This window comes from Henckelia pumila, chromosome 4 (assembly GCF_033568475.1).
Source record: "Henckelia pumila isolate YLH828 chromosome 4, ASM3356847v2, whole genome shotgun sequence".
Lineage (NCBI taxonomy): Eukaryota > Viridiplantae > Streptophyta > Magnoliopsida > Lamiales > Gesneriaceae > Henckelia > Henckelia pumila.
In genome coordinates this window covers 839,030-866,968 of record NC_133123.1, presented here as the reverse complement: position 1 = coordinate 866,968, position 27,939 = coordinate 839,030, and the positions used below count along the sequence as shown (strand labels likewise).

Below are 27,939 nucleotides of genomic sequence, written 5' to 3'. Positions count from 1 at the left end.
AGCATATTAAGAAGAAAAGGAGTTTATGTGCAAAGTACGTGAGAAAGTAAGAGTATTTTAATATTTTGATGTAAATTATTTAAACTAAAAAAATTAAACCTAGGAGATTGACACTAAAGATTCACTGACATGAAGAATGATTTTTAATTGAAATAGGCTTTAAGAAATTTTTTTTTTTGGAGTTGCCTCTTTTGATTATCTCATTATTTATTGAATAGAGAAAAATTCAAATTTATGTTAAGATACTATAATAATTATTTTGAGGTCAATTACTAAAATGGAAGATTCAACATAATCATGTAAAAACTAATAAAAAGAAAATATAATTGATGAATAACATAACATAGACGTCTAAGATTGAAAATGTTTAAAATATTGAAAAAGACAAATAAAGTCAAAACATCTAATAAGTAATAATAATGATACAAAAATATAACAACCCGTTAACGAAAAAAATAATTGGAATATGTATTTATTGACATAATTGGCTATATTTATCTTCACATGTATGAGTTTCAAAATCTTTGACATGTAATCATCTTTAATTCAATTTAGACGTATAATTGATCACAAATAAACTATAAATGTTATAAAAAAAAAAAAAATTGTCTCCCAAACTTAAATTCACGATTCAATCCCCAAACACCGACACCTCAGAGAAAGAAGAGAAACGAAGAAGATGAAGGCGATAGTGATCACTAGAGACGGTGGCCCAGAAGTGCTACAGTTACAAGAAGTTGAAGACCCAAAAATAAAAGACGATGAAGTTTTGATAAGAATCGCAGCCACCGCAGTCAACAGAGCTGACACCCTTCAGCGGCAGGGCAATCATCCTCCGCCTAAGGGTGACAGTCCATATCCAACGTTTATTGGCGAAATATATGATGGGTTTATGAAGAATGGATTTATTGTGTTGAAATTCCTGTTATCGGTTTCGCATTTGTAAGATGCCAAATATAAACATTGAAACTTGATTACCCAAAAGTTTGAACCTTGTCCTGTAGAACTTGGCATGCAACACTCTGGGTAAGCAAAGAAGTTTCAAGACAGGAATTTGTTTCTTGATCAGATAATATTGAAGTTTTGAGGTGCGATTCAAGGGTGTGTTTATACAGGTATGTGCTCTTGTTGGTGGAGGGGGGTACGCTGAGAAAGTTGCTGTTCCCGCTGGACAAGTTCTTCCTGTCCCGCCTGGTGTTTCTCTGCATGATGCTGCTGGTTTTCCTGAGGTATCTTGCACTGTTTGGTCCACGGTCTTCATGATGAGCCGCCTAACCAAAGGGGAAACTTTCCTGGTAAGTTTGATTGCTTGTTTTATATTTGATAGGCCATCCATAATGATTGTTATATTTGATCAATGAGATATGCTACTCAAAGTTTGTATTGTAATTGGGAAAAGTAGTGACCTATTTTTAAGATTTTGTTGTTCATAAACTTTTCAAGATAGCTGGCTCAATATCTACAAATTCTATTCATCATTCGTGTGTTTTGGTTTTACCACTGTAGTTTTGTGATCGTGGGATGCTTGTAATCCTTCTAGAAGCTACAATTGTTTCACAATGTGAAGTTCTGATCTCCATGGTTATAACTGCTATGATCAGATTACCATTGTTTGACGATTAGTTATAAATGCGTCAAAAAGATAGAGAGACAAAGGTCGTCTGTGGAACATAAACAAAGAAACTATGAAGTTTTCTTCTGAAAAAAATGTGTACTTGGCAAAATCATTTCTGTAAGCTAAATATTAGCAAATAATTTCAGATACATGGAGGCTCCAGTGGAATTTGTACATTTGCAATACAACTAGCCAAACACCTTGGTATCAAAGTTTTCATTACTGCAGGTGCTCTACCTAATTCATCTCCATCAATCTTGTACAATGATGCTGTCTATTGTACCACTTATGGCTTTGTTGATGCTGCTATTCAGGAAGCGAGAAAAAAATTGCTGCTTGCAAGGACCTAGGAGCTGATGTCTGCATCAACTACAAGACAGAGGACTTTGTTGTACGAGTGAAGGAAGAAACTGGCGGGAAAGGTCAAATATATATGTCTCTTGTTTATTCATCCACACGTATATCTCTTCTTTCTGCTCAGGTCATAAAATCTAACTTGCGAGTTTTCAATTGCAGGTGTTGATGTTATACTTGATTAACATCGGGGGTCTATATCTGCAGAGGAACCTAGAAAGTCTAAATTATGATGGAAGGCTATTCATAATAGGGTTTATGGGTGGATCACTAACAGAAGTAAACCTTTCAAGTTTGCTCGTAAAACGACTTACAGTGCAGGGTAACATGCTCAAGTCTTCGTCAGATTTATTTACTATATCCACCACAGTATGTTCCGACTAGGATCATATGCATGACAGTCCCCCATTCTTCTTATGGAAAAAGGATGAATCTTGATGGTCTTAAGGGTGAAGCGCAAATTTTAACTTAGTAATTTAACATCGTGTCAATTTTGTTTGCAGCTGCTGGCTTGCGTGACAGGAGCCCAGAAAACAAAGCTAATATTGTGAGTGTGGCGGAGAAAAATGTCTGGCCAGCGATTGCATCAGGCAAGATAAAACCGGTTGTGTACAAGTCCTTTCCATTTGAAGAAGCTGTTGAGGCGCACCAGTTACTTGAAAGCAGCAAGCATATAGGAAAGATTCTCCTCGTTGTTCAGTAAAGTCAGAGGTTCTCATCCTTACGGTGTTTTAGTGGGTTTTCCAAATCAGTCATACGCAAAATAATGATGAAGTTAAAGGTGGCTCCTCAAATACTATGGTGTGTACGAGTCCAGTTATAGTTTGTCTGAAATGTGAATGTCACTACTGTTGAACAAGAATTTTGAACCGTTCATTTCTTTTTTGAATATTGAAAATACAACAGACTTTTTTAAAGGAACAATAAATCATATAATTCAAGCTGTCAAGCAAACATTTGATGTATCAGCCGTCTCAAGCCATGTATAGAGCTTCAACTGTCAAAATTTTCACCATATTTGGACACGCAACTCCAAGATTAGCTGTGGAGACAGGAATTGAACATCCCTGCTTGCCAGTACAGACCTGTGGAATAACTCGAATTTGTCGGTAATTATTTTTTGAATTCACAACTCATCATTCAAATGCAACAAACCATTTTTTTTTTTAAAAAAAAGGGAAAATTAAGTTGCAACATGTAGCTTTTTGATTGTCTCATCAAACAACATTGTAGAACTTTAAAATCAATGCGCCTCGAGTTTTAGCTGTTTTCCTTATCGATTGTGCAGAAGACTGCTTCCATTATATTTTAACAACTTACTGAGGAGCTATACCGAATCTAATCCGGCCACAATTATCAATAAATCAGGGGCTAACATTAAATATTCTCCATGTAAGCTGAAATGTGTGACATTACCTGGTGCACATTTGATGACACATTGGTATGACAGCTCCACATTTTCCTTCAGTGTTTCCGAAGCTGGCAAAAAGAATCGAGACAATGTGCCATCCCGGTTCACAGGCCAGTCGAAGTTGTGGGGTTCTGGATACAAAGCCCAGACTTTGGTCCCTTGTATCTGCCGGTGGAAGATCATCCTCCGACACACGGCCACATATTACTTGACCCTTCTGAGTTAAAAACGAGATCGTGGAAGGGTCACCGCCGAGTTCTTCATGAATGACCAGCAAATTCTCACCAGATTGTAGCCAAGAGCGTGGCACGTGATACCTGTATTCCAAAGGAATGTACGCAGTACAGTTGATTTCTTAGGGAACCTCATCTAAATTAAAGCTCCAATTTTAAGTATACGAACACTTGAAACAGAAGATTTATACTTGTACATACAATGTTTGGGCAGGTTGACCACACTTCTTTAGACATTTGGATGCATCATAAGTTCCTCTGTAGTCACAATTCTCTGAACATCCAGTTGATGGCGAGAGATAAGAAGACCAATATCGCCCTACGCTCAGACCGTTCACCCATGCTTGACCCTTCCCCATGCCAGCAAGATTCAATGACACAGGACCCTTTCCTTCCGGAGCGAAGAATGTGGTCTGAGAATCAGACATTGAATGCCAAATCAAACATGATATTTATTTTTGTTAATCTTTCTTTCGTGGGACAGAACCATAAAACGAAACAAAATAACGAAATTTCAGGCATACCCTCTAAGCCACACTCATCCTTGAATTCTTGCGTTTTCACAATTGTACTGATCTAAGCATGAGTATTCAACCAAGAGAATACAAGGAACCTAATTGTTAGTCAGACGTGGTTCGCCTTTTTGATCAAATCACTGAGAAATCTCATTCTTTCAGACCAGCTTCTTTTTGACAAGCTACAAAATGTTTATGTTTAAAGTTGTCCGGGGAGTTGTTTCTAAATGCTTACCCCATTTGCTGAGGATACCGCGTCAAATTCAATTGGGAGAAGCACAAAAGAAAATAGGTAAGATGGAAATGCTGTTACCTTGTACCATATCAAGCTTTGATTGATTGGTGCAGCACTCCCATGATGAGTCCATATCGAACTATTGGCCATAGTTACATTTTGAAGTCCAAGGAATTCGCCCTCAAGTCCAACCTGGAATACTTCCACGCTGAACATCGAAACTTTTCCACAAAAAAGAAATACTACGAAACTGAAAGCCACATAGATTAGGTGGGCTTGATGTATAGAGTGAAGAAAAACTTGACATAAATATGCATCATTCTGTGATGCATATTTCGAAAGCTTGTTAAACTTTGAGTGGTTACCTGATAGGTCCACTGCGTGGAAGAAAGGTCCTCCTTCCAAATTTCTGAATCAGTGGCAATGACTGAATACATTCCCGCTCCTTGGACATCAAACCATGGTCCATAATTCTGAACAACAATATTTCAAACAGAGTAATTTCTGAATTTGGATATGATCAACGATGAGAATATGTGTGATGAAAGACAAATCATTATAACATGTAATAAACCTCAATTCACTTACTTATATTGAGGATTTTCAAATAGCAAAAGATTTCCAATGAATAATCAAATACCTGTAAACCAATCATCATACTCAACACGTCTAATGTGTTGCTTCCACTGATCAGGTCAACTTTTGCACTCAGCAGGAAGCTGGCATCGTCATGGTTGCCAAACCCGAATGCTGGAAGAATACGGATTGTATTGTTATCCAATTAGGATGCTACTATTTCGACACAAAATACACAACTAACAGGTTAAAATAACTACCACCTCGACCATCTGGATTAGAAAAACACACTAACTGATTATTTACTGGTTAAAGTATCAGGATATTTGGCCCACAGGACAAACATTTTGCAACGCTTAATTTTTTTTACCAGGAACAAGAAATATATCTTCTAACATTACTGGTGTGGCCTGGTAGGCAATCATTTATATTGCAGTTCAAAGATCAATCTAGTATCGGTTCCTGGTACTACACAGTGTGCTGCAATTCAGTTCAGAGGTGTAGCTGCTAACTAGTCTCTTACACAGATCTGAAGTTACAAGAAAAAATAAAAATGGAAAGAAATAGGAATATCTTCTCTAGATAAAAAAAAGCTCTATTTATCAAATACAACAAGAGTTGAAAAGTACAACCGATCAACATTTGATTTACCTACTGGCCTTTTGTTTACAAAAAGAAGAGCTGCATGGCCCAAGCTCCCAATAAGCAAGCCTACTTCTTTTGTTTTATTTTGTGTAATATTTGCATCCAAGTTTATGCTGCCATAAAATTGCGCACACAAATGATTGTGATCTTTTTACAGGTAAGAAACTAAAATTGGACCTTCATTTCTTCTTCATAATTGTACTGATTTTTTACCACCTAGACAACTTTACAAAAACAAACAAACAAAGAGATTTCATGGTGATGGAATGTAGAGGTAGGTATCTCTTGAATATTGACACAATTGTTCGGTAACTAGGTAAATTCAATACTGATGAACCTTTCTACTTATAAACTTGCAGACTGTGCCATTCAAAATGGAAAAGAATAATCTAGCGATTTACCTTGAATACCAGAGAAAATCATTGATATCTTTTGTTGTATTTATTTGCTCCAGTAGACCGGTTGCCCCAAACGAATTATTTCCCCAAATGCCCACCTTTTCTTTGTACCAACTCCAAGATGAAGATGATAACGAAAAGTCATGCATGGTGAGGTTCCGGTTAAAATCATCGCCATTAAGAGCTGTTTGAGAAACAACCTTTGTCCATGCCAAAAATGCAAGGAATAATCTTCATAAGATACTAAAGTCAATAGAATGTCACCAGACTCAACTTCTTCTATTAACATTTCAATCACTAACTTGCACAGACACAATGTAGGTGGTTTCACAGTCTTAAATATTTCAAACTCAATGCGGAGTTAACTTCAAGATAACCATTTACATATTTGTGCTAGTCCGAGATGTTGACAGAAAGTTAACTTCCCAAGTCCACAAAAGCTTATCTTAATAAACTTTCACCCATGTTGATAAAGAATTAGAAAATTGCATGGAACAACATTTCTGTGGTTCTGGTTAATGAACAGAAAGGAAAGTATAATACTACGAAATGACATCCGATGCATGGCAGAAGGCACCAAGAACACGTAATAGATTATCTTTAAACCAAAAAATCATGTCTTGAACTGATTGTGTGATCTCATGGTAAAGGTACCATAAACTCATAATTGGAATTTAAATGGCCAGACAAAGACTTGACCGTAAATCAATATTCTGGCAAGCAAGTTCCATATGCAAAATTACGAGAGATAGGCCATTGCAATACCTTTCACTTTAGACCTCTACCATTTCATATTAGAAAATGTAATGTGTACATGAGAGACTGATGAGATACCTTAGCTGTGTTAAATATGGCGTTCTCACAACCTGGAAGAATGCTCACAGACCATGCTGGTAGAAAGTAAGATTTCCCATTGAAAGTGACAGTTGCATTAGTGGAGCTACCATAATTGGCAAGAAAGGCTGCACAGTCATTGGAGGACTTGAAGTATATATGTGCCTGATAGAAGATAAAATAGTAGTATATATGTGCCTGATAGAAGATAAAATAGTCAGCTTTTGGGATTATGAAGATTTCTAGTTTCCACATGCAATAATTCGGCAATCCACAAAATAATTAGCATCTCTATATGGATCGCATCTCCATAGGGAAAATTTTTAAAAGGGAGAAGAATGTTATAGGGAAATTGTACATGACACATTGGATTATTGATTGCCAAGGAAAGACCATCTAATTTAACAGATTTGTGCTTGAAGATAAAACACATTTTTCTCCAATATATTTAACTCTCTTCCAACTGAATCTAGCTTAAGCTTCAGGGCAAACAATGTTACCTAGTTGGGAACAAATCGATCACAATATATTTAACTCTCTTGCCAGAATTGTGTAGCATGTTACCATCCAAGTTCCAACATAGTTCTCAGTCCACATTTTTGGTTTGTAAGGTGAATTGGGAACAAATCGATCACAATAAAACCCATTGCAAGTGTTTATCTGCATATTTCATTATTCCTTCAATTAAACAAAGCTAAAAAGCTCAGCTACAGAACCTCAAAACACAGAATGAACTGTTCATTACATGGAATAATAAAAGACAGAAGTGATGTGATCGCTTACAATTGGATCAGGCGCATCTTCCTGCGAGCACATTACCCAAGGAACAGACGTATTAAGGCCAACAGCTAATTCTGCAGCCCCTTCAACATATAACTCTCCGCCTACTCCATAAGCCCATTCGACATTACCATATTCATTTTCCACCTATAATACACCATCTTTGAAGGCAATTTTAGCAGGTGGGCGCATCAATCCTTGAGCTTCATCCATGCTGAGCTTGAGCTCTATGTCATTCTCAATTCTAAGGCGCTTACACTTTGAGACCAAAATGCTCCCCTTCCCCTTGCTGCTATAAGGAGGCTTAGTTTCATGTAATTCAGAAGTGTTGCTTCCTATATCTGCCTCAGAAACGTGGCTGATCGGCTGGAAGCTACTAGGCTATTTACCCTTCATGTGACCATTTACTGTAATCCCTTCCACACATTTATTTTTAGCTTGACAGTTCTCTGGCATAAAAGCATTATTTCCTTTTACAACAGCTCCATCTCCCTTTGAACATAAAAGCAAAACTGAACACAATAATGATGAATGTACATAAACAATATTTTAACTGATGTAGTTAGTATGAATGCATACGAAAATACAATTAGGTATGAAATTACAGGTGGATCTTTCTCCATCAAAGAGCTCAAATAAATAAATATATGTTTGCACAATGCAGAAAGCATACTCGTACAACAAGATACCCAGAAGTTTTTTCAAATCTTTGTAAATGTCATATTATGTACAACCCCAAATTGTAGACAAGTATATTTTAAAAGATAATAAATAAATAAAATAGTAATACTTATGTATCTAGGTTAAATTATGTTTATTTTATTCGTGACAAGATTAAAATTTTCAATGAAATATATTTTGGTACGAATATTCAATTAAGACTTCAAATTGTTTGATTGAAGGATAAACCTGATCTGGTGATGGAATACCTGTAGACTTTCTCCCACCCATGACCAACTTTCCTTCAGGTTCCAGCCTACTAAATGTTACTGCCAAGAAATATCATGAATGATTTTGCAAATGAGCAAAGGAAAGATTAAATAATATGCTCGATCAAAATGCAAGACACAGTGGTGCTAATTAATTACCAACATCACCAGCCTGCAGTCTTAAAGATTGTATACAGGGAGTGATTCCTTCCAGGACATACATTCTGCTATTATTGTTTGGCCAGAATCGAAACTGAAATACCCATTCCTTTCCCTTCACATCCAATACTTTCAAAGGTAAACCTTCTGGCAGAGCAATTGATGGAAAATAGGCCTGTCTCACAGCAAATGAAGCACCTTCTTTCAGTTCTCAAATTTTCAAAACTAGGAAAGATCGTTCACAAATCGAAATGACAGTTATACCAGGTGAAGGGATGCAACACAATGACCTCATATCAAATCAAGCTAAAAGTGTCACAGGCTATCATACAATCGAAAAATGAAAAAAAATATGAAAAATTCTTAGTCTTGACCTGCCCTTTGCTTTCGTTTACGGGGAAACAATTTAAGGGGAAAAAATTACAAACGAAAGCCAGGAGCTGCATTGAAAGATGGATTTCTTCTCTCAAGTGACAAATGTCTTCCTTGTTTATGCGATGCCATTACAGGGATGATACCAATTCAGACAGTCAAAAAGAAACCTCACAACACGAATTTAACGATACAAAAGAAAGCGCACTCCTCATATAACACATCATCTCCTCATATAACGCATCATATGTCTGATTTCTAATATCTAAGTCCCTATACGCCAACGTTTAAGCTTGATAGCCGTCTTCAGAGGAATCCACTGAGTTTTTGTGACACCCCAGCACGTCTTATCTTGACTCAAAAATCAAACCACAAAGCGAATTCAAACATTTACGCGTGTATACAACTACAAATAGCAAAACAGAGAAAAACAAAAAGTAAGTTTTATCAGAACGGTTCCTACATAAGACACAAGGGCTCACCTCTGCACACTTTTTTGGCAGCACTAGGCGGCCGATACGTCCAGCATCGCTAGCACTTAAAGTTTTCTCAAACAATGGAGTTATAACTGACTTTGAGCTAATGATAAATTAAGGCAAAATCAAGGGAAAGATCGGTGAAATACCAAGTACAATTGTCTAATAATATTCAAATGGAATTTAAGCAAGCATCGCAGGGTATGCCACAGAGAAACTAGACTTAAAGAATTTAGTGATGATTATTCTTGGGAAACAAAACATGTAACACGAACCCTCACGCTACAGGATACTAGCTTGAAATTTGTAGAAGTTCCTCAGTTATTTGGGGTCGACACCGAGGAAGCAACTGATTTCTGCTCCGACCATCTCCTTGGACCTTGCAATTACGAACCTGAGTCTCACCACATGAATCCATTCGATAGTGACTGCCAACCTGCTTGACCACTGGAATTGAAAGGGTCTGCGGTGTTGAAAAAGCTGCAGAAAGCTGGCCAGTATCATCTAGTTCGGTTTTGGACGAAGTCGCAGTGGTTAAACTGAAATTTGAAGAATCATCTTTGGGAAATATTGTTGGCTGGATATTATTTATGGAGAGAAATGGATGCTCTTTTGGATTAAGAGCTGCAGCAAGACAAAAACATAACTGAGTGGCAGAAAATTTTCATGCAAAATCAGGAAGTGACAGGAAAGGAGAAGTTCTCGATAGTCCAATATAGTTACCAGCATGCCCATTCTGAAACGTGTCAAATGGGCCAACTCTGAACTTTTCCATTAAAACATCTTTCATCGGTAAATTCTCGCTTTTTTCTCTGGTGAAGCAGCAGGTAATCTCTCAGAAGTGCCAAACAAATCAATACCACCTAATTCGACAATTTCGAAGGGCATTCTTGCCTGTGCATCAGATTGGATATTAGACTCCTTGAACAAACTGGGTGCAAGTCTCCATGGTACTGGGCCCGAGCCAACTACGGAACCCAATGCTTTCACAGAGAAATCCTTCCTTCTTTCAAATTGTGAAGGTGGCGGTCATGCTGGATTTGGAGTCTGGAAGAACGGGAATGAAAAGGTTATGTCCCTGAACGTAATACCTAAAAGATATGAAAGACAACAACCTAGTTTGATGAAGCATGTGATATATTCCTCCAGTGGTTATATTAAACTTCAGCTTTCCAAAAAGGCCGGTATAACTAAAGATTGTTTTGGGTTTTTCAATTTATCAAAGGTTTTATGCAACATCCATCGATATAATAAAATTCAACCACGAAAAGTGTACATAATCCTATCTTGAGAAATAAAAGACACTAAATAAAGAACCATATAACTTTTACCAAAACAAAACTTTTCCTTGCACACGTTAGGCATTCTATTCCTCCAGCATCCAAGAGTACAAACATATGGAACGACACTATACAACCACAATGTATTTGCTGCAATTAGGATTTGACATTCAATATTTACACATTCTCAGAAATTTCTATGAAAAAGAAAACAAGAATTTCAACTTATACACACAGAAAATGAGAATTTTCTACAAAAATCTTGGTAAAACCTAAAGCTAGGTTACCTTTCCACAAGATTCACAGCATCTCCAACCAGAAGTGCTTGAGTGAAAAGCCTCACAAAATTTTCCTTCCTCATAAGCATAACTAAATTTCAATTAAATTACATCAATTTTCAAAGAAACAAAATAATAAGAAGAAACAGCTTCCACAAGTACAATGAGAGAAAAATGTTAGAGGCCTGGATGAGAATCCTAAGCCCAAAATAAAATATGTATACACCAGAAGGCACAAGAGGCCCAATTAAATGGTCCATTAAGAATGCACGTGGGATGAGGGAATATTATAGGGCAGGGAGTGAAGGAGTTAGTTAGAAATGATTTTGATATCATCGTGTTTATTTTGTACTAGCATTGCTAGGGAATATACAGAGAGTTCTCTGGGGATTTGATAGCAATATCAAATATATTTCTCATTTTCCTTTACTGTTTTATTGTGTGTTGTTGGGAAGATACTATCAGTTTGCATAAACCAGCCTAACAATTTGGTCCGACCTGCCGGATCCGATCGAGAAAAATATAGCCATGACGCGATCGGAAGTAAAAGTGGAAGTACTGGAGAAGACGGTGAATGAGATGCAGGAGGCAATCAATACACTCACCAAGGCAGTAGCCAGCTTCGCCGAGTCTCAGGCAAAAATGTTTGCTACCCAGGCGAAAATGGAACAGTGGGTGTTCGGCAAGGTGAAAGGAGATTCAGAGGATCCGTTTTAGACAGAGGGAGGAAAGAACGAGGAGATGGGCGGCGGTTCTATGGGAGGTGGAGGACGAGAGCCGTATCGAGAAGAAAAAAAATATTACCAAGACGATGAAATGAGACAGGCGTTGAAGCGGGTTGACATACCTGGCTTCGATGGTGTTGACCCTAGAGGATGGTTGGGAAGGGCTGAGCAATACTTCGAACTACATGGGACACCAATGCATAATCGTCTACGGTTGGCTCACATTCATATGGAGGGTCCTGCATATCATTGGTTCCAGTGGCTTCGACAGAAAATCCCGAGCATGGACTGGGACAGATTTGCAGAGGAGTTGATTAAACGTTATGGGGGCAGAAAAGCAGCTAATCCATTTGTGTTGTTATCCTCGCTGCGACAGGATGATCAACCGCTGGAGACTTACATTGAACAATTCGAAGTGCTTCTGGCGCAAGTAGGTGATCTTCCAGAGGAGCAATGTCTGGGTTACTTCCTTAGTAGGTTAAGGGAGGAGATCCACCGCCGCATAGGGATTCATGAACCAAGAACAATTATGAGAGCCATGGATTTAGCTCGGGCGATTGAGGAAGAGCTCGTCGGTTATCAGGGCTCCTCTAGGTCATGGTATTCGGTGATAGGCCATCGGGGAGGTAGGGGACATGATCAGGGGTATGGATCGACGCTGAGAACTGGGAGAAGTGACAGTGAAAAATATAAGCACAATTCTTTGTTCGGCCCAACCAGTGAGGTCGGCCCAAAAGGTGAGAAAGGAGCCAATTACTCCAATTCTAGGGCCCAAAACCTTGTGAGTCCCCTAATTATACGGCCAGCGAGATGGGCTGGTGGAAATTATGCCGTAGATCGAAATAGCGGAGGTCGGGGAGAGAATCAAACACCGCGAGATGGAAAAATTGTCTCCCACCAAGAATAAATGCATCGTCGAGAGAAGGGTTTGTGTTTCTGGTGTGGTGAGCCTTTTCACCCACTCCATAAATGTCCTCACAAATCTCTACGGGTGACGTTACTAGCAGAGGACGAAGTGGAGGAGGAAGAAAAGTCAGAAGGAGAGCAAGGTTTTTTTGAAGAAGGTGAGATCAAAGGAGAGCCCATCAAAGAATACAGCACACTGGAATTGCCGTTATTTGCGGTGGGTGGAATCTCTCACCCCCAAACGATGAAATTAAGAGGCTGGATTGGGAAAAAAGAGGTGATAGTGATGATCGACAGTGGCGCTAGCCATAACTTTGTATCAAAAACCTTAGTTGAGAAGTTGGGCTTGAAGGTAGACGAGTCTGTGAAATTCGGGGTATTCTTGGGGGATAGGTGCAGGCTATCGTGTCAAGGGGTCTGCCCAAATCTTGGCTTGAATCTCGGGGTATGCCAATTAGATCTTGTTGGGTACTTGTTTGAATTGGGGGGAGTCGATGTGATTTTGGGTGTTGATTGGCTGCGAACTTTAGGGGAGGTAAAAGTCGATTGGGGTAAAATGCGGATGACTTTTGTGAAGGCTGGAGAGGAAGTAGTGCTGCATGGGGATCCTACTTTGCAACGGTCCCTGGTTTCCTTTCGTTCCCTTGTGAAAACGGTAGGGATAGAGTTTTGTGCGGCTCTGCTTTCGATTAATCAAACGAATGCAGGGGAGAACAATGAAGATGGGGAAATGTCACAACCTCCAAATTTACGAAGTATCCTGGGACAGTTCGGAGGGGTATTTGAGAGTCCACAGGGACTGCCACCGGAGAGAAATCATAGCCATGCAATCACGATTAAAGAGGGGTGTGGTCCGATCCAAGTGAGACCTTATAGGTACGCTCACCGGCAAAAAGATGAAATTGAAAAGTTAGTGGCCGAGATGTTAGCAGCAGGGGTGATACAACCTAGTTGTAGTCCTTACTCGAGCCCATTCATATTGGTTAAAAAAAAAGATGGGAGTTGGAGATTTTGCGTGGATTATCAGGCTTTAAATGAGATCACAATTCCAGATAAGTACCCAATACCAGTCATTGATGAGCTGTTGGATGAGTTGTACGGTGCGGTGTATTTTTCCAAATTGGATTTGAGGTCGGGGTACCACCAAATTAGGGTACAACCCGAAGATGTACCCAAGACTGCCTTTCGGACACATATGGGACATTACGAGTTTCTCGTAATGCCTTTTGGGTTAACAAACGCACCCTCGACCTTTCAAGCCACAATGAACGATGTGTTGCGGCCTTATCTGAGGAAGTTTGTACTAGTGTTCTTTGACGACATCCTCATCTACAGTAAAGGGTGGGACGAGCACTTGTATCACCTTCAAGTAATTCTCTACGTACTGTTCAACAAAAAATTACTGTTAAATAAAAAGAAATGCAGTTTTGGGGTCCGAAAGATAGATTATTTGGGACATATTCTTTCTGCGGAAGGGGTGGCAGTGGATCCTCGCAAGGTTGACAGTGTTCAGTTGTGGCCGAGGCCTATGAATGTAAAAGCGGTTCGGGGCTTTTTGGGTTTGACGGGGTATTATCGGAAATTCATCCGTGATTATGGCAAGATCGCAAAACCGCTGACAGAATTGCTGCAGAAAAATAAATTTGGGTGGAATGAAGGGGCAGAGAAGGCTTTTGAGCAACTTAAGAGACTGTTGAGCACAACTCCTATATTGAAACTACCAGATTTCAGCCAAGATTTTGTGATCGAATGTGATGCATCGGGAAGAGGAATCGGGGAGGTTTTATCTCAAGAAGGCAGGCCCGTCGCATATTTTAGCAAGGCGTTGGCCGAAAGGGCATTAGCTAAATCTACCTATGAGAAAGAAATGATGGCCCTAGTGTTGGCTATACAACACTGGCGCCCCTATCTGTTGGGTCGGAGGTTTATCGTAATGACCGACCATAAATCACTTAAACACCTTTTACAACAGCGCATTACCACCCCGAATCAGCAGCATTGGTTAGCTAAATTAATGGGGTATAAGTTTGAGATCAAATATAAAGCAGGAGTGCAAAATGGGGCAGCCGACGCGTTGTCTAGAAGGGACGAGGCTGCTGAATTGAACATCATCTCAGTACTACTCTGGGCAGAAATTGATGAGTTGAAGAACGCGGTAAACAAGGATCCTAGTTTGCAACAAGTCATTCACAAGATAATAATAAACAACGGGAGCACTGGCCCTTATTCGCTGGTTAATGGATGTTTACTACACAAGGGCAGATTAGTGATCCCAAAAGGGTCGACATGGGCACACAAGCTATTGGAGGAGTGCCACATAACCCCAACGGGAGGACATTCAGGTGCTGTGCGAACACTGAAGCGGGTAGCTAGCAATTTTTATTGGGTGGGGATTAAAAAAGACGTGTTGCGGATGGTGGCAGCGTGTGAGATTTGTCAAACACAGAAGTATCAAGCAATGAGCCCGGCAGGATTATTGCAGCCCCTACCTATTCCTGGGGCTATATGGGAAGACATTTCTATGGATTTTATTGTGGGGTTGCCCAAATCCAAGGGGTACGAGGTGTTGATGGTGGTAGTGGATCGTTTATCTAAGTACAGCCACTTCTGAAAGAGTGGGTGCCCAGTGAGCCAACTTGTGGCTATGGGCTTTGAAGACTCTTTGTACAAACGATCTTTTGTTTAATGTAATTTACACTTTTATTAATGGCAATGACTTTATCTTTCTTCATATTGTTATATTGTGATATACTATTGTTGTTTTGATAAAGACCTTGAATATACTATAGTGTATGTAAGATGTGGTAGAACATGGGGATGTCTATCATGAAATACATCTTATAGTCACTGTATATTCTAAACTGTTCCTAGTCGATTGAGCCGTCCGATAATAAGGATAAGGATCGCTCGAGTTTGAGACTAGCTTTGCGATGCGGAGTACCACGTTTCATTGGTAGGGAACATGGAGATGTTCGAAGCATGCAAATGGATATTCATAGGATGAATAATCGAACTACCCTATTCGGACTTTCCAAGTGGTTATCACTTATCGAGTGGATAAAGTCCGCGGTTTTGGTTGTACACCATTAGTCCTTACTACTTGAAACATCTTGGAGACTCTATATGCTAGTACTGTGCTTTGACTCGTTTACCGACTCTATGGGGGTCATCAGGTGTCGGGATTGGGTACAGTTACAACACATATAGGAGTCGATGCATTGTTGTCAAGGATTCACCACATACTTGCGAGTGTGGATATCCTATGCGATCTGAGGAGATATTAGTGTGACGAATCTCTGGCCAGAGTACTTGATGTGATTTAAGAAATGGTTTCTTAGTAGCACATGCGATGTCACTAATTTGATCTTCAAGATGTATTGCATAGTTATCGAATCTTGAGCGACTCTCGATATACCAATGGTTGTTGATTCGATCGGGATATATGGATGAAGGGACCGTACTGTACGCTAACCAAAATCTACTGGTTCTTGTAGGCACTATCAGTGATACCTAGGGAATCATGGGGCGATGTTGCTAGGCGCTTTACCATGATTCGTTGGGCAAGTCGGAAATCGTTGTTCCGAGTCACAAGGAGTTGTGAGCCCACGGCTAGCTGTATCCCTGAACCATTGAGGGTCACACAGTGTAATGGAGTTTTAATCCCCGTTGAGATAGTTAAATTTAAAGAGTTAAATTTAATGAATAAAGAAGTTGGACTTCTTAAATAAGAGTAAGGGAGTAGGATTTCCTAAAATGACATAGGGATGTACATTTTTGGAAACCACTGAATTCGGATTCAGGAAAATTTATCTTGACTTTAAAATGTGCAGAAATGGTTTCTGTGCACATTGGTAAAATCGGTTTATCAATCGAAGTCACGATGAATTTTATATTAATTTCTGAACATGCGGGCTTTGCTTGTCGGGCCTCAACTTATGACTAATGGGCCCTAAGGTGTTAGTGGCCTGCATTATAAATAAGTTATTGCAGTACAGAAATTACACAACAGTTGGTCATAATTTTGAGAGACAGTTTTCGAAAAAAAAAACCCTAGCTCTCTCTAGAAATTCGGCCGCCCCTCCCTCTCTCTGTCAGAGATTTTCCGGTCTGTGATTTTGAATTGCAGACAGGATTAGCGAATCAAATTCGTTATTCTCTTCGCAGAAAACTTCTGATAGATTTTCTAGTGCAATCTATCAGAGGGATTAAACCTCCATTCGTGGACCTGATTGAAGGAAAGCTTGTTCATCAGTTCCAGGGAGATACAAGAAGCGCAGAGAAATCTGTGTGGTGTCCAATAATCTCGCTTCGAGATTGAAGGTAAAATTTAATAATAGTTATTTAATTTTACACACACAAATAATTTAATCGTATGGTTGATACCCACACTATGGAATTGTTCCATACTAAATATTTTAAACTTCCGCTGCACCGGGTATCAATCGTGATTGATCTGAACGCCAGTTACCCAACAGTGGTATCAGAGCCAGGTTGCTCAGATCAAACGATTAAATTAATCGATTGTACAAAAATTTTTGAGTCTTGTTTTTTTTAAAAACAAAATAAATATTTTAAATAAAAAAAAAAAATTTCGGGCAAAACCCGGGCAGCGATTGGATCGCTGCCCGGTGGGGCAGCGACGGTCGCTGCCCCGGGCGGCGCACGGCGCCGCCCAAAGGGGGCGCACAGCGCCGCCAGGGCAGCGCTCGGCGCTGCCCCGGCCCGCGCCCACGGGTGCGGGCAGGCCCGGGAGTATCCCGGGCGGCCCGCGGGAAAAATTATTTTTTTTATTTAAATTAATTTTAATGTGTTAAAATTTTATTTTTGGTCCGGTCAAAAATTGTTTTTGATTGGTTCACGAGGCATCGGATCGAATTGTTCGAGTCCGAAAATTTTAAAATTGATTTTTGGATAAATTTGAATTTTTGGAAAATTTTAATATTTTATCCTTAAATTGAATTTTGAAATCAATTATTTTTGGTACAATTGATGATAAGATTTGATCTTATGTATATATTAAGTAAAATATGATTTTATCTATAAAATTAGATTCTGTAGATAAAATATGATTTTATTTAATAAAAGGTAAAATATGATTTTATATGTAAAATATGATTTTATATATAAAATATGATTTTATCCTGTTTAAATTTAAATTGTCATATGCATGATATCCAATAAATTAATTTTGAATTAAATGTTATTGGATAAGGATGATCGATTGCCATGACCAATTTTGTAGGTGTATGTTAGGAATTTACATTTGTTTTATTGTTGTTGGTTTTATTAGTGGGCCTGGTTTATGGCCCAATATGAATGTCATATGTAATAAAAGTGGGCTTGGTTTATGGCCCGTTCTCACCCCTAAAATGTATCCCCTACTTGTCATTGCTATTTATTGTAAATACATTAGATTTAGTGGGAGATCAAGATTTGAAGATGGTGGGCCCAGCAGACAATAAAGACGAAAAAATGTAAATTGGAAGCTAATGTAATAGGATTGCATTGCATACTGCATATTACCTAGGATTGGACTAAGACTCGTGATTGGCAACCACGAGTCAATTAGAAATGGAATCGATCATCCTATATATAATATGATATTATGATTGTATGCATGTTTTAGACATAATTGTATGAATCCGGCAAGCATACAATAAATTGAAAAATGATGAGACAAATTTTCATAATTAAAAATCCCTCATTTTAAATATGATTTAAAATTGATATCAAGATAAATAAAGGAAATTTAAATTTGTTTAAATGTTCCTACCTTCCATCAACGGTCAATGTATGTGATGCTACCCGCGGATACGGTCCGGCTCATATTATTGGGGGGGGCCCGTCCGTCGGAAAGCTGTACATTGGATCGACACATGTTGTAAGTTGGGTGGAACTCCCATGGGATCGGCTCATATTATTGGGGGATCCACATGGCGACCGTCCATCACAACTTAATATTGATGGGTCATCTTGACATGTCACTATAAACGGCGTCATATTATTGGGCCCTTATTGGACATGAGGTAAATACATGGGGGTTGCTTTGGAAGCAATTGGGCTCTACCTTTTGAGAATTATGGTTGGCTGATATTATTCGGGACCATAAGTTTGTCAATTGGACTCCATGTTCTCACTAAGGAAAAAGTTTCCCGTTTTCACTAGAGGGTAGTGAAATCGTTAAAATAGTGGGAGTGAGATTCATAAAATTAAATTTGCCTATTTTATGTCTTAGTAAATTGCTTAAACAATCATTGATATATGTCTGTTTTTCTTTTCAGTATTTCATACAATGAATTCGCGTAATCCATTATTCTCGATCCTCGAACAAAACAAGTTGACTGGCGCAAACTATACGGAATGGTTCCGGAAGTTGAAGATTGTCTTGACTTCGGAGAAGATGCTCTACGTGTTAGAGAAATCACCTCCGAAGGAAGCACCAGCTGACGTAAGTCCGGAGGAATTGGCCAAACTTGATGCATGGTGGGACCATGACATCAAGACCAAATGCTATATGCAAGCCTCGATGTCTGATGAACTCCAGAGGCGATTTGAGGACACCGTGAATGCTGCTGACATTCACGCTCAACTCAAGGAACTTTTTGGGGCTCAATCGAGGGCTGAAAGGTTCGCTACTGTTAAGGAGCTAATGACGTGTCGCATGCGTGAAGGGACTTCGGTCCGTGATCATGGGGTACGAGTGATTTGGCTCATACAGAAGTTAGCAACTCTTGATTTGGTGTTGGAGCATGAACTCAACGTGGATTTACTGCTTCTGTCTCTTCCTTCTTCGTTTGACGGATTTGTGGTAAATTTTAATATGAACAAGATAGAGGCCACCCTTGAAGAGATGGTCAATATGCTTGTGACATATGAATCCACACTAAAGAAGGATAAACCAGCTTTCTTGGTGGGCTCCTCATCTTCTGCTAAGAAGGGGCCAAGTACGAAGGGTAAGAAACGTTCTGCCCCACCCAAGAAAGTCGAACCCGAGAAGAAGCACAAGACAAAGGCTTCAAACAATGGAAAATCCAAGGATGTTTGTCATTACTGCAAGAAGCCCGGTCATTGGAAGCGCAACTGCAAGGAATATCTAGAGCAGTTGGGAACTGCAAAGGGTATGTTCTATATTGAAATAAACATTTCACTTAATACTACTTCTTGGGTATTGGATACCGGATGTGGATCTCACATTTGCAATGATTTGCAGGTGATGACAAGAAGTCGCAGGCTTAGAATGGGTGAGACCCAGCTGAGGCTCGGGAATGGTTCCAGAGTTGAAGCTACAGCCATTGGAGATGTTTGTTTAATTTTGCAGAACGGTTTTAAGTTATTTTTAAGAGATGTTTTATTTGTTCCGGATTTAATTAAAAACATTATTTCTGTTTCTATGCTAGATAGAGATGGTTATTCTTGCAATTTTGTGAATGGGATTTGCAATATTTACAAGAATGAATGTTTGATTGGAAATGGACAACTTGAAAACGATCTATACAACTTAAAACTAAAAGACGTTCCAATAAATTATGTTGATAAACCGGCGACAACAAACAAAAGGAAAATCGATAGTCAAAACCGGCAAACCTTTGGCACGCTAGACTAGGTCATATTTCCTCAAGGAGGATGAACAAGCTAGTGGGAGAGGGCATGTTTGATATGTCTGATATTAACTCTCTACCTACTTGTGAATCCTGCCTAAAAGGGAAAATGACTAAATCTCCTTTTAAGGGGAAACCTGAGCGTAGTCAAAATCTGTTGGATTTGATCCATACAGATGTTTGTGGTCCATTTAGAGTTGGGACTCAACATGGACACACCTACTTCATTACCTTTACTGATGATTATTCAAGGTATGGGTATTTATATTTAATGAAATATAAGTATGAAGCATTTGAAAAGTTCAAAGAATTCAAGGCTGAAGTAGAAAATAAGCTAGGTAAAATTATTAAAGCACTTCGATCGGATCGAGGTGGAGAATACTTAAGTACCGATTTTTTGGACTATCTAAAAGAGAATGGGATTCTCTCTCAGTGGACTCCTCCTATGACACCACAGCTTAATGGTGTATCGGAGCGTCGTAATCGAACTTTGTTGGACATGGTTCGATCCATGATGAGCTTCACTGAGCTTCCACCTTCGTTTTGGGGCTATGCGCTTGAAACGGCGGTATTGTTGTTGAACAACGTCCACACTAAAGCAGTGGACAAAACACCATACGAGTTATGGAATGGCAAAGCTCCTAAGTATTCGTACTTAAGGATTTGGGGATGTCCTGCTTACGTGAAGCAGACAGTGGGAGATAAGTTGGATAGTCGATCCAGCTTATGTTATTTTGTAGGGTATCCGAAGAATTCAATCGGATATTATTTCTATTATCCTGCTGAAACAAAGGTGTTTGTTTCTAGGAATGCCACCTTCTTGGAGAAGGAGTTCTTATTGGATAAGAAAGGCGAGATGATGGAACTCGAAGAAGTTCGAGAAGAACCCGAAATACAAAATAACGATCCTACGCCTCAGGAACCATTACTGGACACGCCTGAACCTAGAAGATCCGAGAGGACTTCTAGACCTCCTGTTCGATATGGTCTTCTTCTTGAAGGGGATCAAGATGAACCCGACATTGGATGTGATCCAAGAAACTTCAAGGAAGCAATTTCTGATGCGGATTCAAATTTATGGCTTGAAGCTATGCAGTCTGAATTGGATTCAATGCATACAAACCAAGTTTGGTCTTTAGTAGATCCTCCTGATGGAATTGTTCCAATAGGGTGTAAATGGATCTACAAGAGAAAGCTTGGGCCTGATGGTAAGGTATTGACCTACAAGGCGCGATTGGTGGCGAAAGGTTACACTCAAAGACAAGGAGTTGACTATGATGAAACCTTTTCACCAGTTGCAATGTTCAAGTCCATAAGAATCCTTATTGCCATAGCTGCATGGTATGACTATGAGATATGGCAAATGGATGTGAAGACTGCTTTTCTTAATGGAGACATTAAGGAAGAAATCTATATGAAGCAACCGGAGGGGTTCACATCCATGGGAAGCGAGCATAAGGTATGCAAGCTTCAGAGATCAATTTATGGTCTAAAACAAGCATCAAGAAGTTGGAACCAGAAATTTGATGAAACAATAAAAGATTTTGGTTTCATCAAGAACCCGGAGGAACCGTGCGTGTACAAGAAAGTAGTTAAGGATGCTGTGACATTCTTAGTACTTTATGTTGATGACATCCTACTCATTGGGAATGATGTAGGGATGTTGCAGTCAACAAAGATATGGTTATCAGGTAGATTCTCGATGAAGGATTTGGGTGAGGCATCCTACATTCTTGGGATACAGATCTATAGAGATAGATCTAAGAGAATGATAGGACTCACTCAATCAACCTACATCGACACCATATTGAAACGGTTTTCAATGGATGGGTCCAAGAGAGGACATATACCCATGTGTCATGGAGTTTCTTTATCCAAGTCTATGTGTCCCAAGACTGATGCAGAGATAGAGAATATGACACATGTACCATATGCGTCAGCTATAGGTAGTATCATGTATGGGATGATATCTACCAGACCGGATGTAGCATTTGCTCTGAGTGTCACGAGCAGATATCAGGCTAATCCTGGTCAAATGCATTGGAAAGCCGTGAAGGACATTCTTAAGTACTTACGAAGGACTAAGAATATGTTCATGGTATATGGAGGACGAGATCTGAAATTGGAAGGCTATACCGACTCTAGCTTCCAAAGTGACGTGGATGACTCGAAGTCAACCTCTGGATTTGTGTTCATGCTCAATGGCGGTGTTGTCTCTTGGAAGAGTTCCAAGCAGGACACCACAGCGGATTCCACCACTGAGGCTGAATACATTGCAGCATCAGCTGCTGCTAAAGAGGCCGTTTGGATGAGGAAGTTCGTCCAAGAGTTGGGCGTCATTCCTGAATTTGTTGGTCCAGTCCTGGTGTACTGTGACAACACGGGTGCCGTTGCTCAAGCAAAGGAACCAAGGTCTCATCAAAGATCCAAACACGTACTGAGGAAATACCACATCATCCGGGAGATTGTGGAAAGAGGAGACATCACTGTCGAACGAGTGGCCTCTGCAGACAATATCGCTGATCCGCTTACTAAGCCCTTGCCAGGACCATTGTTTGACAAACATCGCGAAGCAATGGGTCTACGTAGTATGACTAGTTGGCTATAGGGCAAGTGGGAGATTGAAAGAGTGGGTGCCCAGTGAGCCAACTTGTGGCTATGGGCTTTGATGACTCTTTGTACAAACGATCTTTTGTTTAATGTAATTTACACTTTTATTAATGGCAATGACTTTATCTTTCTTCATATTGTTATATTGTGATATACTATTGTTGTTTTGATAAAGACCTTGAATATACTATAGTGTATGTAAGATGTGGTAGAACATGGGGATGTCTATCATGAAATACATCTTATAGTCACTGTATATTCTAAACTGTTCCTAGTCGATTGAGCCGTCCGATAATAAGGATAAGGATTGCTCGAGTTTGAGACTAGCTTTGCGATGCGGAGTACCACGTTTCATTGGTAGGGAACATGGAGATGTTCGAAGCATGCAAATGGATATTCATAGGATGAATAATCGAACTACCCTATTCGGACTTTCCAAGTGGTTATCACTTATCGAGTGGATAAAGTCCGCGGTTTTGGTTGTACACCATTAGTCCTTACTACTTGAAACATCATGGAGACTCTATATGCTAGTACTGTGCTTTGACTCGTTTACCGACTCTATGGGGGTCATCAGGTGTCGGGATTGGGTACAGTTACAACACATATAGGAGTCGATGCATTGTTGTCAAGGATTCACCACATACTTGCGAGTGTGGATATCCTATGCGATCTGAGGAGATATTAGTGTGACGAATCTCTGGCCAGAGTACTTGATGTGATTTAAGAAATGGTTTCTTAGTAGCACATGCGATGTCACTAATTTGATCTTCAAGATGTATTGCATAGTTATCGAATCTTGAGCGACTCTCGATATACCAATGGTTGTTGATTCGATCGGGATATATGGATGAAGGGACCGTACTGTACGCTAACCAAAATCTACTGGTTCTTGTAGGCACTATCAGTGATACCTAGGGAATCATGGGGCGATGTTGCTAGGCGCTTTACCATGATTCGTTGGGCAAGTCGGAAATCGTTGTTCCGAGTCACAAGGAGTTGTGAGCCCACGGCTAGCTGTATCCCTGAACCATTGAGGGTCACACAGTGTAATGGAGTTTTAATCCCCGTTGAGATAGTTAAATTTAAAGAGTTAAATTTAATGAATAAAGAAGTTGGACTTCTTAAATAAGAGTAATGGAGTAGGATTTCCTAAAATGACATAGGGATGTACATTTTTGGAAACCACTGAATTCGGATTCAGGAAAATTTATCTTGACTTTAAAATGTGCAGAAATGGTTTCTGTGCACATTGGTAAAATCGGTTTATCAATCGGAGTCACGATGAATTTTATATTAATTTCTGAACATGCGGGCTTTGCTTGTCGGGCCTCAACTTATGACTAATGGGCCCTAAGGTGTTAGTGGCCTGCATTATAAATAAGTTATTGCAGTACAGAAATTACACAACAGTTGGTCATAATTTTGAGAGACAGTTTTCGAAAAAAAAAAACCCTAGCTCTCTCTAGAAATTTGGCCGCCCCTCCCTCTCTCTGTCAGAGATTTTCCGGTCTGTGATTTTGAATTGCAGACAGGATTAGCGAATCAAATTCGTTATTCTCTTCGCAGAAAACTTCTGATAGATTTTCTAGTGCAATCTATCAGAGGGATTAAACCTCCATTCGTGGACCTGATTGAAGGAAAGCTTGTTCATCAGTTCCAGGGAGATACAAGAAGCGCAGAGAAATCTGTGTGGTGTCCAATAATCTCGCTTCGAGATTGAAGGTAAAATTTAATAATAGTTATTTAATTTTACACACACAAATAATTTAATCGTATGGTTGATACCCACACTATGGAATTGTTCCATACTAAATATTTTAAACTTCCGCTGCACCGGGTATCAATCGTGATTGATCTGAACGCCAGTTACCCAACACTTCCTCCTGTTGAAACATCCTTTCAATGCGAAAGGAGTAGCGGATATATTTGCACGAGAGGTGGTTCGCTTGCATGGAGTTCCCCGTTCCATTGTAAGCGACTGTGATCCTATTTTTATGAGCATCTTTTGGACCGAACTATTCCGGTTGTATGGTACTCGATTAGCAATGAGTTCAGCGTATCACCCTGAATCCGATGGCCAAACCGAAGTGTTGAACAGGAGTCTCGAGACTTATTTACGGTGTTTTTCTGCTGAACAACCAAGAGATTGGGCTCACTGGGTACATTGGGCTGAGTTTTGGTACAATACCACTTATCATTCTTCAGCCGGTATGACACCTTTTGAGGTGGTTTATGGGAGGAAGCCGCCGGTACTGACACAATTTGTGCCAGGTGAAACTAAGGTGGCGGCAGTGGGGTTTGAGCTTCTCGATCGGGATGAAGTGTTGAGACAGCTTAAATATAATCTACAACGGGCACAACAGAGGATGATAAAGTATGTCAATGCTAAGAGAAGAGATGTATCGTACCAAGTAGGGGATTGGGTATTCCTCAAACTAAGGCCACATAGACAACAATCCGTATGCCGGAGGGTATTTCAGAAGTTGGCTCCTCGGTTTTATGGTCCATTCAAGGTGTTGGAGAGGGTGGGTGCAGTGGCATACAAGTTGCAACTACCTGAGAACTCAAAAGTGCACCCAGTTTTTCATGTGTCATTGTTGAAGTAGGCAGTAAGGGCGGGGCAGGTACCGCAGGAGCTGCCAAAGGGTCTGGAGACAGATTTTGCAATGGGTTTTGAACCTTAAAGGGTTCTCGCGAATAGATACAAAAAAACAGGGGACGAAGACAGATTGCAGGTGTTGGTTGAATGGAAAGGTCGACCTACGGAAGAAGCTACATGGGAATATGCAGCTGAAGTTTCATATCAATTTTCGAGCTTTAGCCTTGAGGACAAGGCTAATGTTGAGGGAGAGGGTATTGTTAGAGGCCTGGATGAGAATCCTAAGCCCAAAATAAAATATGTATACACCAGAAGGCACAAGAGGCCCAATTAAATGGCCCATTAAGAATGCACGTGGGATGAGGGAATATTATAGGGCAGGGAGTGAAGGAGTTAGTTAGGAATGATTTCGATATCATCGTGTTTATTTTGTACTAGCATTGCTAGGGAATATACAGAGACTTCTCTGGGGATTTGATAGCAATATAAAATATATTTCTCATTTTCCTTTACTGTTTTATTGTGTGTTGTTGGGAAGATACTATCAGTTTGCATAAACCAGCCTAACAAAGAACGTATGATTCAAAAGTCAAAACCTAGCTTAAATTTCAATTCCTAACAGATGTTCCAATATTTGGGAAAATCAAATCAACAACTAAGTGACAGATTACACACAGACACACGCACAGATGGTGTGTCATAAAAATTTAGACAATACCAACCCTAAGCTGTTAACAAATGAACAGAATATTCCAAATTAATTCTTTCAAACAATAAGAGTCCGGTACACAATGCAGTTAACAAAAACTAAAGTAAATCAATTCTAAAAGTTTGATGCCAAATTAACTGTGCTGACACCAAATTGCAACATTCAATTACTGAAATCCGCATTCTACATTGTTACATATTCAACGCAGATTTCCAAACTCGAAGCTTGGACTCCAGATCACAGTGTCTTCAACTCTTCAGTTTCCACCTAGCTTCTGCACGTTATTGGTAATCTTATCCAGTGAGTTGTTTATAGCCACAAAAGAGGCGTTGGCTTCCCAATCATGATGCGGCAACAGTTGTTCCAGCTGAGCCTTTAGATCACTACAGTTTGATTTTGCCACTGTGAGCTCTCCTTGGATAAGGAGAACCACCTTTGTTGCTGCCTCCGGCGAGTTCTCCTCTAGCCAAGAGACTAGTAACTTTCTGGCATAGCATGCACTAGAAACAAAGATAATTATTTCTGCTGGACTTCCCAACATCCCAGATAGTATTCCAATTAAATTCCCCTGGATCATATCTGCTAGCCCGAAATCCCTGTGATCGATCACAGCAATTTCTGCGAAAGTGATGAAACCCAGCGCAAAACACAGAGAAATGATGGCATACTTCCCTTTTAGAAAGTTTGCTAACCAAGCACTTAGGCCAGAGAGCAAACACAAAACTATAATTTCAAATACTACCAATTTCATCCTCCAGTGCAGGAATCTGATGTAAAATAACCTCAGATAATGGGCAGCCACCGGCCGTACGAGAAGCCCAAACATTAGCACGAAATACAAGGATCCGACAGCATCAAAAATACCTTCAATCATGGAGAAGAAAAACATGGTAAACATCCAGCAAATCACAGCAGCGCCACATGCCCAAATCCGGAGCCCGTCAATAGTTATCATCTTGTGTGTTTGTTCCTCCGGTGCATTCTACTGTTCCGGGAATCATTATTAACGACGTTTCTTGTGCCACACTCCATGAGATCTCAACCGTAGATTTGTAGTCCGATACAACGGCTGTAGATCTCGCCTGCGTATTCGACTAATAATTTCAAAATTGGCGGAGCGGGGCAGACGGCCCGTAGCCCAAATGTATCACCCAAGTTTTTTTAGTGGCAAATGGATTGGCCCAACAAATCAAATCCTAATTGACAATTCTATCTTAATAAATTATAATGGAATCATACATCTAATCTATAAAGGCTTTATTTATCAATAAATTATATGAATATGAGAATATCATGTTGTCTCCTTTCAATTTTTTCAATGAATAATTTTGATATAATTATTTTGAAAAGTAGGCATGCTTCTTCTTTCTTTTTTGTTTTGTTTTTTTTTCAGATTGATTCTCTTTTAGTCTTCTCGATTTTAACATGATTTTATTTTCGCCGTGACTCAAACTAAATATTGCCATTATAATTTGAATTTGAACAGCACTAAACCTTGGAATAAGAATAATTTGGGATCTAAAACATAAGGGAAGTGCCAAATTATGCTTCGAAAAATATTAGAACATTTGATTGGCTCCATACAAACATTAATATCCAGATTAGAGTTGAGATAAGGTTTTCAGGCTAACCCGATTCTTGACCTCGAATTACCTCATAAAACTGATTTTATTACAATTTCAAAACATGAAACAACTTT

The 27,939-nt window shown here is 39.5% G+C and overlaps 3 pseudogenes; 1 reads left to right on the top strand and 2 right to left on the bottom strand.

Annotated features, from left to right (window-relative positions):
* Positions 1-636: 636 nt before the first annotated feature.
* LOC140863723 (uncharacterized) lies at positions 637-2,672 on the top strand (annotated as a pseudogene).
* A 250-nt stretch (positions 2,673-2,922) lies between these two features.
* LOC140867655 (beta-galactosidase 8-like) lies at positions 2,923-7,910 on the bottom strand (annotated as a pseudogene).
* Positions 7,911-7,919: 9 nt separating this feature from the next.
* Positions 7,920-11,173, bottom strand: LOC140867648 (B3 domain-containing protein Os07g0563300-like; annotated as a pseudogene).
* Between the last annotated feature and the right edge of the window lie 16,766 nt (positions 11,174-27,939).